General features: G+C 39.0%; 1 protein-coding gene across 1 annotated transcript in view; it reads left to right on the top strand.

Moving 5' to 3' along the window:
* Positions 1–15,405, top strand: part of LOC130551130 (uncharacterized) — a 76,743-nt gene that overhangs the window by 2,510 nt on the left and 58,828 nt on the right. The window lies entirely within an intron of this gene.

The raw sequence follows: 15,405 nt of genomic DNA, 5'->3' as shown, positions 1-15,405 counted from the left end.
AACATCACCATAATCAAGTATAGACATAAAAGTGGCAGCAACCAGCCTCTTTCTAGATTGAAACGAAAGGCAGGATTTGATTCTGAAATAAAATCCTAGTTTAAGTTTCAATCTTTTTGCTAGCTGCTGAATATGAAAGGTAAAAGAAAGAGATTAATCTATTAAAATACCAAGATATCTGTATTTAGAAACACATTCAATCTTCGTACCCTGGGAAGTGAGGATTGAAGGCAGATTTGATTTGGATTTCAAATTTGAAAAAAGCATGACTTTTGTTTTTCAGCATTTAAAACAAGTTTTAAATCATAAAGATTTTGTTGAAGCGTGTTAAAATGGAGTTGTAATTCGGAGAGGGCCTGGTCTGCGGTGGGTGCTGAACAATACAGTACAGTGTCATCTGCATAAAAATAAAATTTTCCTTTAGACACATCACTATCAATGTTATTTATATAGAGGATAAAAAGCAGTGGCCCCAAGACTGACCCCTGAGGCACGCCTTTTGTTATTTTGAGATAGCGAGAGGTCTTGCCCTCCGCCTGCACACACGGAGTTCTGTCTGTAAGATAATTATCAAACCAGCTGACAGTTTGTTCAGAAAGTCCAGCCCTACACAGTCTGTGCTTAAGCACTGTGTGGTCCACTGTATCAAATGCCTTAGAGAGGTCAATAAAAATTGCTGCACAATGCTGCTTGTTATATATAGATTCAATAAAATCATTTAAAACCTTAAGAGCTGCCGATGTTGTACTATGCCTTTTTCTAAAACCAGATTGGAAGTCCGATAAAACATTTTTATTGTTAAAAAAATCCTTTAATTGATCACTGACAAGGGACTCTAAAACCTTGACCAGAACAGACAATTTAGAAATCGGTCTGTAGTTATTTAAGATAGAAGGGTCACCACCTTTTAACAGGGGAATCACAAAGGCTGATTTCCAGATGGAAGGAATGACATTTGTGTTCAAGGACAGATTAAAAATATTAGTTAAAGGCACGGCAGTAACATTTGCTGCTATCTTTAAAAAGTAGGGATCCAATTTATCAGGGCCTGCAGATTTTGTAGTGTCCAAATGCTTGAGAGCTTTAATTACGTCTGAAACTGTATTAGGACTGAAACTAAAAGACTGACTAGAAGAGTCCAAACCAACAGTATCCACTATAGGGGAACACTCATTATGAGCATTGAGTGACTCAAATAAAAATCCTGAGGCTATGAAATGTTCATTAAAACAAGTATTTTAGTCAAGTATTTTAGTCCTATCAGTAAGTTTTTGAGAGTCTATCACAATGCTTGAAGGTAGCTCCTGGCCTTTATTGTTTTCTGATAATGATTTGATAGTTTTCCAAAATTTTGATGGATTATTCAGGTAATGAGAATAATCAGCTTTGGCTTTTCTAATTTTTAGAGTACATACATTACGCAGTTGCCTGAAAACCAGCCAGTCAGATTCTGATTTGATTTTCTGGCTTTTGCCCATGCTACGTTGCGCTCATGGAGGATATTTGCTAAATCAGGAGAAAACCAAGCATTGTTTCGGCCTTTAACTCTGTATTTCTTTAGTGGAGCATACTTATTAATTATTGGTAAACCCCTCATGAAAGAGGTTCCAGGCACTATCTACATCTGCACTAATATAATTTTTTTCCCAGTCATAATTAGATAAATCGTGAAGGAATTTTTGTTCTGAGAAGTGCTTCATATTACGCTTGACTATAATGCGTGGTTTGATTTTAGGTATTTTAGTATTTCTAACTGTTGCTACTACACAGTGGTCACAGATGTCGTTTGCAAATATGGAAGCAGTTGAGTACTTATAAGGAACGTTAGTTAGAATCACATCTATTAGCGATGATTTTTCTGGGTTTTTAAAGTTTGGCCGTGTGGGACTGTCAACAATCTGAAAGAGATTTAATGAATCACAATAAGCTCTGAAATCATCAGATACTGGTTGTAACCAGTTCCAGTTTAGGTCTCCAAAGGCTACTAATTCCTTAAGAGTTAAGATCAGAAAGGAGTTGCATTAAGGAAGGCAGAGCACCGCTAACAGCTGGATATGTCCTATAACAACCAACGACTGTTATACAAAGTGATTTAGAGACTTTGAGCTCCAAGGCCAAAAATTCAAACTGTTTAACTAACGATATTGATTGCAGTACATTAACTTGATACTGGTTTTTAATGTAGATTACTACACCCCCACCTCTATTAGGGCGGTCAGTCCTAAAAACATTATAACCACTTATATTGATTTCTTTATCTGAAACCAATTTACTTAACCAGGTTTCAGACAAGACAATTACATCAGTATCTGTAGAGTGAGCCCAGATACGCAACATGTCCATTTTAGGAACAAGACTGCGTACATTCAAATGAAAGAAACCAAGACCAGACCTTTCTTTAAAATTTGCCGGTGTATAAAAGTCTATAGGGGTGTCTGGGCCTGGGTTTGGCTGCACATTTCCTGACATCAACAGTAATAAATCAATTAAACATTTTAGCTTAAGTGATTTCTTGTACGATTCATTGCTTCTCCGATCAAAATTAGAGTCTAGGAGCACACAAGAGATAGTGGTAAAGTTGTCATATAACGTCATGATACTAGACAGACAGATCAAGTCAACAGTGTCAGAGGTGAAAAATAGGGGCAGAGGGAATGATGCGATATTAAGTGAAGAGCCAAATGCGCACGTGCCTTTATATGATTCACACGGTATTGGGGGCACTGGACTGGAATAGCCATTCCAGAAGTAGGTGTCCCCAAAGATAAATAAAGAGAAAGAAAAAATAAAACAGAGAGAGGCAAGGAGCAACCACTTCTTTCTCTCCATGCCCATCGCACCACCCAGACGAGGAAAGACAGAATATTACGTAGGACCTGAGCATCCAAAAAAACAGGCCAAGGTATGATAACAAAGTCCAGGTCAGCGACGGAAAAATCTAGTACGGGTTATCCGTTTCTCCGCGGCGACCGATGTTATTGCGTTTCGTCAATCGTAAACAGGAAGCCCGGCAAGTGAAGCAATGCTGCGGGTAAAAGAGTTAAAATCAAGGCCAGCCGCCTCTAAAACATCAGGCCACGTCTTAAAAACCAGCAGTAAGAACGAGGAAAAAATCACTTTCCTTCATCATGAAGAGATCAGGCCCAACAAACTCAGGGACATGTCCGCACTCGAGATCAAGCTGGCAAGCAGGCTCCAGGCATCGACCAGCCAGCACGAAACAGATCCTCCAGAAATGGCGACAAAGCAAGCCACGGCTCCAAGTAAATATCCGTACCAGCGTGCGTTTTTATAATGCACTGCTACTGTAGATCTAGCACAGTGCCAGTTCACTGAGGATGTCAGTCTTGACTTAAACTATATGGATTTGCGTCATAAAACAACCATCGAGTATGACAAATACCGAATCTTCATTGTAGTTATATTGTACGAAACCTCACAGAATTATCAGTGGGCAAATATTCTATGAATCAATCACTCAGTCACGCACAGACAGAAAGACATGCTGCCATCTAATATAATTCAATAACAAATAATAGAAAATCATAAGAAATAAAGCAAAGAGAAATTCAATGTTGCATACCTGGCAAGAGACGACACACAGGAATTTGTGCGGGAGATCTGGCTACAGATTCCCTGATATTTTTGCCAACCTCCCTTAAATACCAAACCAGAACAAAACATTATGGAAATATTATTTAGAGTTAGGAATTTGGCTGTGATTGGGTCTTGTGATTCCCTGGGTCTGTACTTAATCTGCATACAGTAGGTGATTGGTGAAAGTTACCAAATGTGTGAGAAATGTTCCAGCACTGAGGGAAGTTTGCTAAGTTCTTACAAAACTTTCTCATTACATTATGTTGTTATGGGAGTGAGACCATTGTACCAGTTGCACTGAGACCTTTTGGATGATACCAAACATGTGTATGTTTTTTGTGTATGTGACGTGTTCTTTTCTTGTGTACGTTCCTTAGAGCTTTCGGGTGTCCTGAGTTGAGTGGGAGGGGAGGAAAGGAACAGTTGAGGGTGCAGGGTGAGGTCTGCATCTGTGATTCACTGGTATGCGTCGTTTGAGATGTAGATGTTATCTGGGAGTTTGTTGTACTGGAGGGAGTTCGTTGTTTCTCAAAGGAAGATGTCCTTTTGGTTCAGGTCTCCCACTGTACTGAGGGATGCTTTCTGTCTTTTCCCGAGATCATCTTTGATCAGAAATCGGTGCGTTGTCTTTTCAGGAAGGGGCAACCTTTTGGCCTAGGTTCCCCACTGTGCTTAGAAACGTTCTTTGTTTCTCAGGAGAAGAATAATCTCTCTGGTCAGGATATCTTGGCTCCGACCTTACACATGTGTTAAAGGTTTTTCCTCTGATGATAATAATTTCTTCATGCCTTAAATTGACACCCTTTCTTCATATAGCATAGCATACACGGATTCATGCATATGCAAATTAGTTAGTCCCTGCCTCGATTCAATCATGTGAGCTCTTGACATTGATTATAGGTAGACGCCTCATTATGAGAAGCACATGCTCCTGTTGCAAAAGCAGGGCTGAAACAGCAGCAAAGTTTAAGTGCTGAGTCTATGCCGCATCCTTACATATCTGTGGCTCAAATATGTTAAAGTGATTGGTTACAGAGTTATGATGTCATAAACAGAGGCAGTTTCAAACTGAATTTTTAAACTGTCTTTGGTGAACTGTAGTTTTAAATGATAAATTTGCACATGATTTATCTTAAACACCACATAGACATAAATAACATTAAAAACTTGATTTTCACCACAGGGGGACTTTAAATCTGCTACTTTCCTGACACTGGTAATCTGAGAGCCTATTTACACCTGGTCACTTCATGCATTTTCACTGATCGGGTAGCTATCAGATCGTGAAAAGACCAGGTGTAAATGCCCTCTGAAATGCATTCGAGACGGATTTAAATCTAATCACTCAAACCACTTAATGAGGTGGTCTGGGACGCATTCCAGTCAAAACTGATCAAGTCTAAGGCCGCATTTACACTGCAGTTCTTGATGCTCAATTCCGTTTTTGTGACTATATCTGATTTATTTGACGACCCGCTTACATCTTCTTTGAAAAGTGACACATATCCGATATCTGCATTTATACTGCACATGGCGAAACAACCCGAGGTAGACGTACTGACCAAAAAAAAAAGTAAAAACGTCATTCGCCACCGCCGCTTACTGAATAGCCTTTTCATACAGAGATCTCGGAAAATGAACACATAATGTGTCCCAGGATTTGTCCCCCAGTGCGCCACACACATAAAGACACTTGATAATGTACTGGTATGTAATGTCATGGGCAGATTTTTGAATCGTGAATGTAGGGCTGTCAAGGTGACGGAATTTCCCTTGCTGTGTTTTTAGGTGGCGCGGTTTGCTTTCCTTTTATATTTAGCCAAATAGGGCTAAAACAATAATCACAGGTAAACAGAAACAAAGACTAACTAAACACTAAACTAACCAAACACTAGACATGAACTGAACTCAACACTTACTGAAACAAGACAGAATATCACCAACAGGAACACGAGCATATGGAACAGGTAAACACTGGACGAGCAACAAGACGAACTGCATACAATGACCAAACACAGGACAATGAAACATGAGGGTATTATATAGGGAGACAGACAAAGGATAATTAGCAAGGGGCAGGTGTGGGTAATGAAACACTCAGGGAAAGTTAACGAGGAAACGAGATGGCGGGAACAGAGACGCGGTCCGGAGAGAGAGAGTATGGATGACCGAAAGGTCAACAATCTCCCTCTCCACATAAAACCCAAGGCTTTGCCATGACTCTGCTACAAGACCAAGAATAGACATGAAATGATGAAGCAGAGTCATGACAGAAATTTTACAGAGCCTCAATACAAATTATAACGGAACGCAGTGGAGTCTTAAAGTAAAAATGAGCTGGTATTTTTGCAACTGCAATAGGTACAGGATATTACAGCAGTGCATTTTTCATTTGTATGACGTACAAAAAAATGTGAACTCAAAAATGACTTAATCGTTAATGTTCGTTAAAGTCTGAGAACAGGATATCAAATGAATAAAACGTACACGGACCATTTAACTGACAGTGTAAACGGGGCCCGTGTAAGCAGGAAAAAAGCACATGGATTCCGATATTTTCAGATCGGTTTCAGGCCTCAATCATATGTGGAAATGAATACGTTTTATTCATTTGATATCCTATTCGAAATCAAATAACGAGAAATTGAAAAATGACTAGTTTCTTGTTTTTTCGTTTAGTTCACCAAACGGAAATTTTGTTTTTGGCCCGATATTTTATTTTTCGTTTGCCATTTAAAAAACGGATTTTTGCCTCAATATGGCATTCGTAGATGTGGGCGGCGCTGTAACGCCTCTTTCACCCGATTGGTCAAATCGCTCACCATTCTGTATGGCCTTAATTCTGCAGCGGTGTCGCGTTACCTGAGGAGTGACAACCTGCTACCACATCTCAGCCATCTAGCGGTGGAGTTTGTAATTGCATTTTAATAAATAAACATAGCCATCCGATTTAGGGCTAAATCGTGGCTACAGATCGACCATGTAATGAAATTACACTACATCTTGTTGCTATTTCTATATTGACAAAATATAAAACATATATAACAAACAAATAAAATATATTTTCACCACAAAAACTCAATGAACAAATTAAATGTTGTTTTGATGTGCGTGCGTCTGAAAAAATTCTCCCGTTGCTTCCATGCGCGCAAGGCAACAGACTCGCAAAGTGTTTGGGTCCAGGGCAGGCGGCCCACCAATACAATTCAGATTATATATTTTTTTGAACCATTGCATAATAACCCATAACTACTTTGTCTGCATAGTCTAAAAGAATATGACACGCAAATGTTAATGTATTATTTGACATGAAATATCATGATTAATAGCAAGAGCAATAATAACATTGTTTAAATCTTGCAGTGTCTGTTGTTTATATGACATGTGATGTACTGCTCTAACTCAACTCAAAGACATGATCATCAGCCTTAAACTTTTTTTATCATTTATATTTATTGTATAAACTTTAAATTACATTAATCTATCACATTATATAGTATTGGTGTAAATAGCAGCATTAAACAGGAATAAACTATGCCATGCTGCTGCAGTTTTAGGATGGCTTTTGTTGATAACATTTTTTATGTTTTCTTATTGGTTGAAACAACAGATTAAAATAAATTGTTGAAATAAAAGACAGTGCAAAAGACAGTGCACAATGAAAATAAATATGAAAATTGCCTCGGAAATCAGAAACAGCCGATCCATAAACAAACATTTATTTATTTGCACCAAAGCAATACTAGCCTAGTATAAAATCCTTTTTTTAACTTCATTACTTTTTTCACTCAAGGAAAAAGAGTGCGTACGCACAGTCAAGAGCATCCGTACACATCCCACCCAGCTAACATAAGGTTGGCGGACCAGTGGCGGGCCACCCGTGGCAAAGTTGGCGGTCCACCGGCTTTTTGCTCATCGTTTTTCCAGTGGTACACCAGCGGCAGTCGCCATATTTCCGCCGGTGGTCCGCTGCTAAGCCGCTGGTTTATCATTAATGTTTGCTGGTGGCCCACGGTCGGTCCACGATTTATAACCGTTAAATCACGCTAACCAAAATGTCATTCAACACAAAAAACAATGTTCAATAACAACTGCAAATTTAATATTTTAACAGATTAAATACACAAATGCATTACATTTATCAGACCAACACACAAATACAGTATACAAATACATGTGGAAGTTATCCATGTTTTTTTACAGCATTTGCAGTAAGACCATACAAAATCTACTACAATGATTGATTGTTGTAGCAAAACCACAATAACTATGACATTACTACAACATATAGAAAACCTATACAGACTTTCACCATGGTTTCAAAAGCATCAGAACCATTTTTAAAACCTTGATTTGAAAAAATAAAAAAATATCATTACATGGTTGCCGTGTTACCATAGTAAAACCCAGGATAGCTGTCGTGAGGGTATAGAGCTTAACAATGCATACAATTTCAAAGCAGCTTAAAAATGCATGTGTCAATGTTACAATCAAAAAATATATCCTTTAATCAGCCAGAGGTGGCTGTGACTCAATGAGAAACAACAAAGTGATGTTCATATCACAATAGCTCTAAGACAATACAAGTCATGTGTTTAAAGTAATGTTTAGTTAAACAGGCAATATTATTATAGGTTAAGTTTGCAGATTTTCAACCCATATCCGGCAATTTTTTTGTGGACAAGTAAATGGGAATATCTCAGTAAGTAACTAAAAAAATAAGGGTAAACATTGCCCATTGCCCGAGTTTGCTGGCCAATTAAAAACAGGGATACCATGGTCCTTAAACCAGGTACTGGTAGCTTTGGCACTGTGTGCAGGTGCCAAGTCCTGTTGGAAAATGAAATCTGCATCTCCATAAAGTTGGTCAGCAGCAGGAAGCATGAAGTGCTCTAAAACTTCCTGGTATACAGCTGCGTTGATCTTGGACCTCAGGAAACACAGTGGACCAACACCAGCAGATGACATGGCACCCCAAACCATCACTGACTGTGGAACCTTTACACTGGACCTTAAGCAACGTGGATTCTGTGCCTCTCCTCTCTTCCACCAGACTCTGGGACCCTGATTTCCAAAGGAAACGCAACATTTACTTTCATCAGAGAACATAACTTTGGACCACTCAGCAGCAGTCCAGTCCTTTTTGTCTTTAGCCCAGGCGAGACGCTTCTGATGCTTCCTGCTGCTGACCAACTTTATGGAGATGCAGATTTCATTTTCCAACAGGACTTGGCACCTGCACACAGTGCCAAAGCTACCAGTACCTGGTTTAAGGACCGTGGTATCCCTGTTCTTAATTGGCCAGCAAACTCGCCTGACCTTAACCCCATAGAAAATCTATGGGGTATTGTGAAGAGGAAGATGCAATATGCCAGACCCAGCAATGCAGAAGAGCTGAAGGCCACTATCAGAGCAACCTGGGCTCTCATAACACCTGAGCAGTGCCACAGACTGATCGACTCCATGCCACGCCGCATTGCTGCAGTAATTCAGGCAAAAGGAGCCCCAACTAAGTATTGAGTGCTGTACATGCTCATACTTTTCATGTTCATACTTTTCAGTTGGCCAAGATTTCTAAAAATCCTTTCTTTGTATTGGTCTTAAGTAATATTCTAATTTTCTGAGATACTGAATTTGGGATTTTCATTAGTTGTCAGTTATAATCATCAAATTAAAAGAAATAAACATTTGAAATATATCAGTCTGTGTGTAATGAATGAATATAATATACAAGTTTCACTTTTTAAATGGAATTAGTGAAATAAATCAACTTTTTGATGATATTCTAATTATATGACCAGCACCTGTATATTCAAAAAGAAAACAGCTCTTTTATATTGTGGTTAATTAACAGTATTTCTGTTTATATTGTATTGTTTGCCAAATAAATATCAACATAAATAACAATAGCTAGCTAAATAGACAAAAAGGAAATAAAAATATACACTACTGTTAAAAAGTTTAAGGCTATAACTTTAAGGTTTTCCTTACTTGTCATTGGATTTATACTCAAAGCACCTTGGAGATGTTTTCTGACAGGAGGTCTACTCCACTTCTACTGCACAGCTATCAGCATGGAAAATCTACAAACATAACATTGAATGTTAAGGAATGACAATATAGTTAACTGGGTTTGCAGGTACAAAACCGACTTTCAGAGGAGCTGCAATACATATGATAACTTAAATCTCTTAAAAGCGGTTTTAAATTGGCTAATGCTAATCAGTCTGTCATCAAGGCTCATTTTATGTAGGCCTGACTAAAGTAACTACCTGGGACATTATGTAATCAGAAGAAAGAGCTTTATTGCCAAGTATGTTTGCACATACAAGGAATTTGTTTTGGTGACAGGAGTATCCAGAACACAGAAACCACAACAACAGTACACAGAGACCATAACACAATAGAATACAGTACACAATGATTTAAATAAGGGCCTATGGGTATAAAAAAACAAGAAATACAATACAATAAACATAAGATAAAGATATAGAGAGTAAAGCTATGTATGTATGTAAATATGTACAAGTAAAAAATAAGAATAGACTATTGTAGTACAAGGTATGTGCTATATACAGCAGAATAAATGAAATATAATTTACAGAAAAAGTTGTACAAAAAAAGAGTTATTAATTGCACGGTGTGTAAAAACATTTAACTGTTCAAGAGGTAGATGGCCAGAGGGAAGAAGCTGTTTTTGTGTCTGGTTGTTTTGGTGCTCAGTGTTCTGTAGCGCCGACCAGACAGCAGCATTGTGAAGAGATGATGGCTTGGATGTGAGAGGTCCAGGGTGATTTTCTGAGCCCTTTTCCTCACTCTGGATGTATACAGTTCTTGGAGGGTGGGCAGGGGAGCACCAATGATCTTCTCAGCAGTCCGAACCGTCCTCTGTAGTCTTCTGATGTCTGACTTTGTGGCTGAGCCAAACCAGACAGTGATGGATGTGCAGAGGAAAGACTCTATGACAGCTGAGTAAAACTGTTTTAATAGAGTTTGTGGTAGGTTGAACTTCTTCAGCTGATGTAAGAAGTACAACCTTTGCTGGGCTTTTTTAGCAATGGAGCCAATGTGATTGTCCACTTCAGGTTCTGAGAGATGGTGGTGCCCAGGAACCTGAATGACTCCACTGCTGCCACAGTGCTGTTCATGATGGTGAGAGGGGGGAGTGCAGGGGGGTTTCTCTTGAAGTCCACAATCGTCTCCACTGTTTTAAGCGTGTTCAGCTCCAAGTTGTTATGACTGCACCAGACAGCCAGCTGCTCAGCCTCCTGTCTGTACGCAGACTCATCACCATCCTGGATGAGGCCAATGAGTGTGGTGTCGTCTGCGAACTTCAGAAGTCTGACAGAAGGGTCCTGGGCAGTGCAGTCATTTGTGTACAGGGAGAAGAGCAGTGGGGAGAGAACGCACCCCTGGGGTGCAGTGCTGATTGTGCGGGTGCTGGATGTGAGTTTCCCCATTCTCACTAACTGCTGCATGTCTGTCAGAAAGCTGGTGATCCACCGACAGATAGAGCCAGGAACAGATAGCTGGGTTAACTTTGTCTGGAGCAGTGATGGGATGATGGTGTTGAAAGCAGAGCTGAAGTCCACAAACAGGATCCTCACATAGGTCCCTGGTCTATCCATATGTTTCAGGACAAAATGCAGCCCCATGTTAACTGCATCCTCAACAGACCTGTTTGCTCTGTAGGCAAACTGCAGGGGGTCCAGTAAGGGTTCTGTGATGTCCTTCAGATAAGCCAGTACCAGTCTCTCGAATGACTTCATGTCCACAGATGTGAGAGCGATGGGTCTGTAGTCATTCAGTCCTGTGATTTTGGGTTTCTTTGGGATGGGGATTATGGTGGAGCGCTTGAAACAGGAAGGAACTGTGCACAGCTCCATTGATCTGTTGAAGATCTGTGAGAAGATGAAGGCCAGTTGAATAGCACAGCTTTTAAGACTGGCTGGGGAGATACCATCTGGGCCTGGTGCTTTTCTTGTCTTTTGTTTCCTAAAGACTCGGCACACATTCAATTCAATTCAATTCAATTTTATTTATATAGCGCTTTTCACAATGTGCATTGTTCCAAAGCAGCTTTACAGGAGCAAATAAGAAAAACACAGAAAGGTAAAACACAGCACAGTGCATGGTGTTTATAGACCAAGCAAGATCATTAATAAATAATATCTAATAAATAAATGAATAAATAAATAAATGCAGTCTCCCGGTGAGCAAGCCAACACTGCAGTGCTCTGCTGTGGCGAGGAACCCAAACTCCAATGATGAATAATGGAGAAAAAAAAACCTCGGGAGAAACCAGGCTCAGCCGGGAGGGCCAGATCTCCTCTGACGTGTCATAGCTGCACTCAGTGACCCCGACCAAAGCCACCGAGCAACATCCACGAAGAACAGGGAGAGCCCACGAGCCGCGACCCAGGAAGCCCCACCCGCCGAAACCGTGCAGGTCCAACCCGGTCCCATTCCGCGATCAACAACAGACAACAGAGGAACAACCAGGGATCCTCTTCACTGATCTGAAGTGCAGGAGGTGGGGTGACTGAAGGTGATAGGTGTTGTGTAGAGAGAACGTCAGAGTTGGAGTGAGGTGTAAATTTAGCATTTTCAAATCTGCAGTAAAAGTCATTCAGATCATTGACCAGGTGTTGCCTACAAAATTGGGGGATGGTGGCTTGTAGTTTGTGATGTCTTTAAGGCCTTTCCACACAGACGCAGGGTCGTTGGCTGAAAACCGGTTTGTAATACTGTATACAAACAAAAATCATCTCATCCACACCCATTTAATAACTTTTAGCTGAAAATTTATCTCAGACAAAATATCAATAAAAGCAATTTCGACATGCGCAGGACCACTTGTCATGACTCTGCCTTATATTGTCATTTTTTCTTGGTCTTGTGGCAGAGTCATGACAAAGCTTTAGGTTACATGTGGAGAGAGAGATTTTGACCCTTTTGGCCATCCACATCCTCTCTCTCTACGGTGTCTGTCTTTGTCCCCGCCCTCTTGTATCCCTCGTTATTGATTGTTTATTAATTCATGCCCGCACCTGTCCCTTCTTGATTTTCTCCCCTTTATATAGTCCTCAGGTTTCATTGTCTTGTGTTCGGTCATTGTGTGAGCTGTGTTTATCCATGATGTGTATATCGTTCCTCTCATGTGCATTCCTGTTCTTCATGCCAGTGTCCTGTTGTGAATTCCACCGTCTAGTCTAGTAAGTTTTGAGTTTAGTTTGTCTACTTTTTGGTTAGTCTAGTGTGTAGTTAGTCTTTGTCTCTGTTTTTGTTGTTATTGCTTTGCCCCCTCGTGGGTTTTTTTTTTTTGTCTTGTTAAATAAATATATTCGTTAACCCCTTCATTCCCGCTGCCTGCGCTTGGGTTCTTCCTCCCCTCAAACGTGACACAACTGATTCATTTTCTGTTTAGACATCCTATAAATAGAAACACTTAAACATCTAAATATGCCTAATTTACATTTTCATCATTTAATTGACAAATTCTGACATATTTTTCCTGAATACGTTACCTCAGAAAACTTTAAGCGGGAATGTCCAACTAGTCCTGACTAATCGCTTAAACTGCAAGCAAGGGCTTATAATACACAAGTAAAATGTAAGCATATTCATTTCAAGTAATCAATTTGACATAATTTTAACTAAAACAAGTTATTACTTGGAGGATTTAGGCCTACCTGAAGCGACGACCTGACCGGATCCAGCCATTAGATAGCTCATTAGATATGCATACAGGCCAGCTGTCATTGGCTTAAACTTGATCAGTTCCTGGTCCCGCCCAGTTTCCATAGTAACTTTTCTCTGCTCCAGTGTGTGACACACATTCAGCGTGCAACGCACACCCATTAACACATGTCAAGCTGGGATTAATACATAAATTTAACAATTTAAAATCTCATAAATTGTTATTAAATTGCAAATTAATAGCCTTTTTATTTAAAAAAATGTATATAGATAAAATTTGCCTGTTAAATAATTTAGCCAGTATTTCATCGATGCCTTTGACTGTCTTTATAAAAATGTCCTGTAAGAGCTTAGAAGAACACTATCATTTAGCCACTACTGTACCAACAGAGGCTCAGCGGTGGCAAGCCGCTGGTGGTGTGCCACCTAAAAAAATCTGGCAGACCGACAGCATTTTTACACTGGTCGGCTTGCCGACAGTGTCCCGACGGTGGTCCGTCTGTGTCACGTAAAATAATTTTAGAGACATTATTTTAAGGTCAAAAAGTTGTTCGTTGTCGCTTTAACTTTTAACAGGATAAACTCTTGCCTGAGCATTTACCTATTTTTTTCCTTAATAAAAACATTGTTATGTATGGTCTTTGTAATATCATGTGCAGTCTGCTTTATTGAACGTTTTTTTGTTCGGTCTGCAAGAGCTTGTTCAAATAATCTAAATAATAAAGAAAACTTTCTCAAACTTTGTTTAAAAAAACGTCATTTTTTAAAGTAATTTTTGAGCTCACATTTTTTTTACGTCATATAGCTGAAAAGTGCCCTGCTGTATACTTTGCATTTTATATTGTAGTTGCAAAAATACTCATTTGCAACCCATTCTCACTCCCAAGCAGTGGCGGAGCCAGAGGGGGTCCAAGGTGGCACTGAACACCACTGACATCCAATTGGCCACCCTGGGTGTCACCCCAAAATTTGATTCGCTACTTATGTTGATTGACATCTGGGCCCGTATTCTTAAAGCTTCTAAGAATCCTCTAAGAAAACTCTTAATTTAGCTTAAAAACTTCTACGTAGGAGTCTTAGTTTATATATATATATATATATATATTGTGAAGAGTTTGGTTCCAAAATGAGATAAGTCTGTTTAAAAAAAAAAGAAAAATCATGTTTTTTTATTGTGCATTCCAATTAATATCATTCAAACTGCAGTTGGTTTGTTTTGATAATAAACATGCCATAATAACTAAAAAATACAGCTAACTAACATAATAAAAGACAATAAAAACACGATAACATAATAAAAAACATGATTTTTGATTTTTTTTAAAAACAGAGTATCTCATTTTGGAACCAAACTCTTCATATATATATATTTTTTTTATTTACCGTGCTGTTAATGTCAACGTATTTAATAGAAAATTAACAGTGACACAATAAGTTTCTGTAAGGGCTGTTTGTGTGATTAGATTGTGACCGTTGTGACAGAACCAAATCATCTCTGCTACATAGTTGTATTTCTCCAGTTGCTAAATATGTTAATGTGGTGATTTCTTCTATTTCTGGAGCTATGGCATTTTCTGCGCTGTCTTGGAGATGTTAGCGTGTCTCTACGAGGATCGGTCACAAACATGAACCCTGCACGATCTAATGTGTTGTGTCTTATTAACTCACTGTCATTCAATTTAATTTAATTTTATAGTGCTTTTACAATTTGCATTGCATCAAAGCGGCTATACTAGGAAACCAAAACCAAGATAAACAAAAGTTGAACACACACAAAAACAATAAAAAAATTCTGATAAACCTTAAAAGTAGTATGGAAATTGTCATGCATTGCAACACATATCTTCTTACTTTTTGTGTTTCGTCCATTTTCTCCGCTGCTAAAGAAACTCTTAAGTCTCTTAAAAGTCCTCCTCGCAACTCCTAAAATTTTGGACCTTAAGAGCTCTTTTAAGGGTTAAGATGCTTTATGAATTACTTTTTCTTTACTAGGATCTTTTCTGTCATTTTAAGGGGAAACGCCCACATTTCTAAGAATTTTCTTAGAATTTTGTCACTAGGAGCAACTCTTTGCGCTAAGATTTTTCATGAATACGGGCCCTGGTCTCT

Source organism: Triplophysa rosa, unplaced genomic scaffold (genome assembly GCF_024868665.1).
Source record: "Triplophysa rosa unplaced genomic scaffold, Trosa_1v2 scaffold65_ERROPOS296704, whole genome shotgun sequence".
Taxonomy (NCBI): Eukaryota; Metazoa; Chordata; class Actinopteri; order Cypriniformes; family Nemacheilidae; genus Triplophysa; species Triplophysa rosa.
Note: the sequence above shows the minus strand (reverse complement) of the source record. Positions and strands in the feature narration are given on the sequence as shown.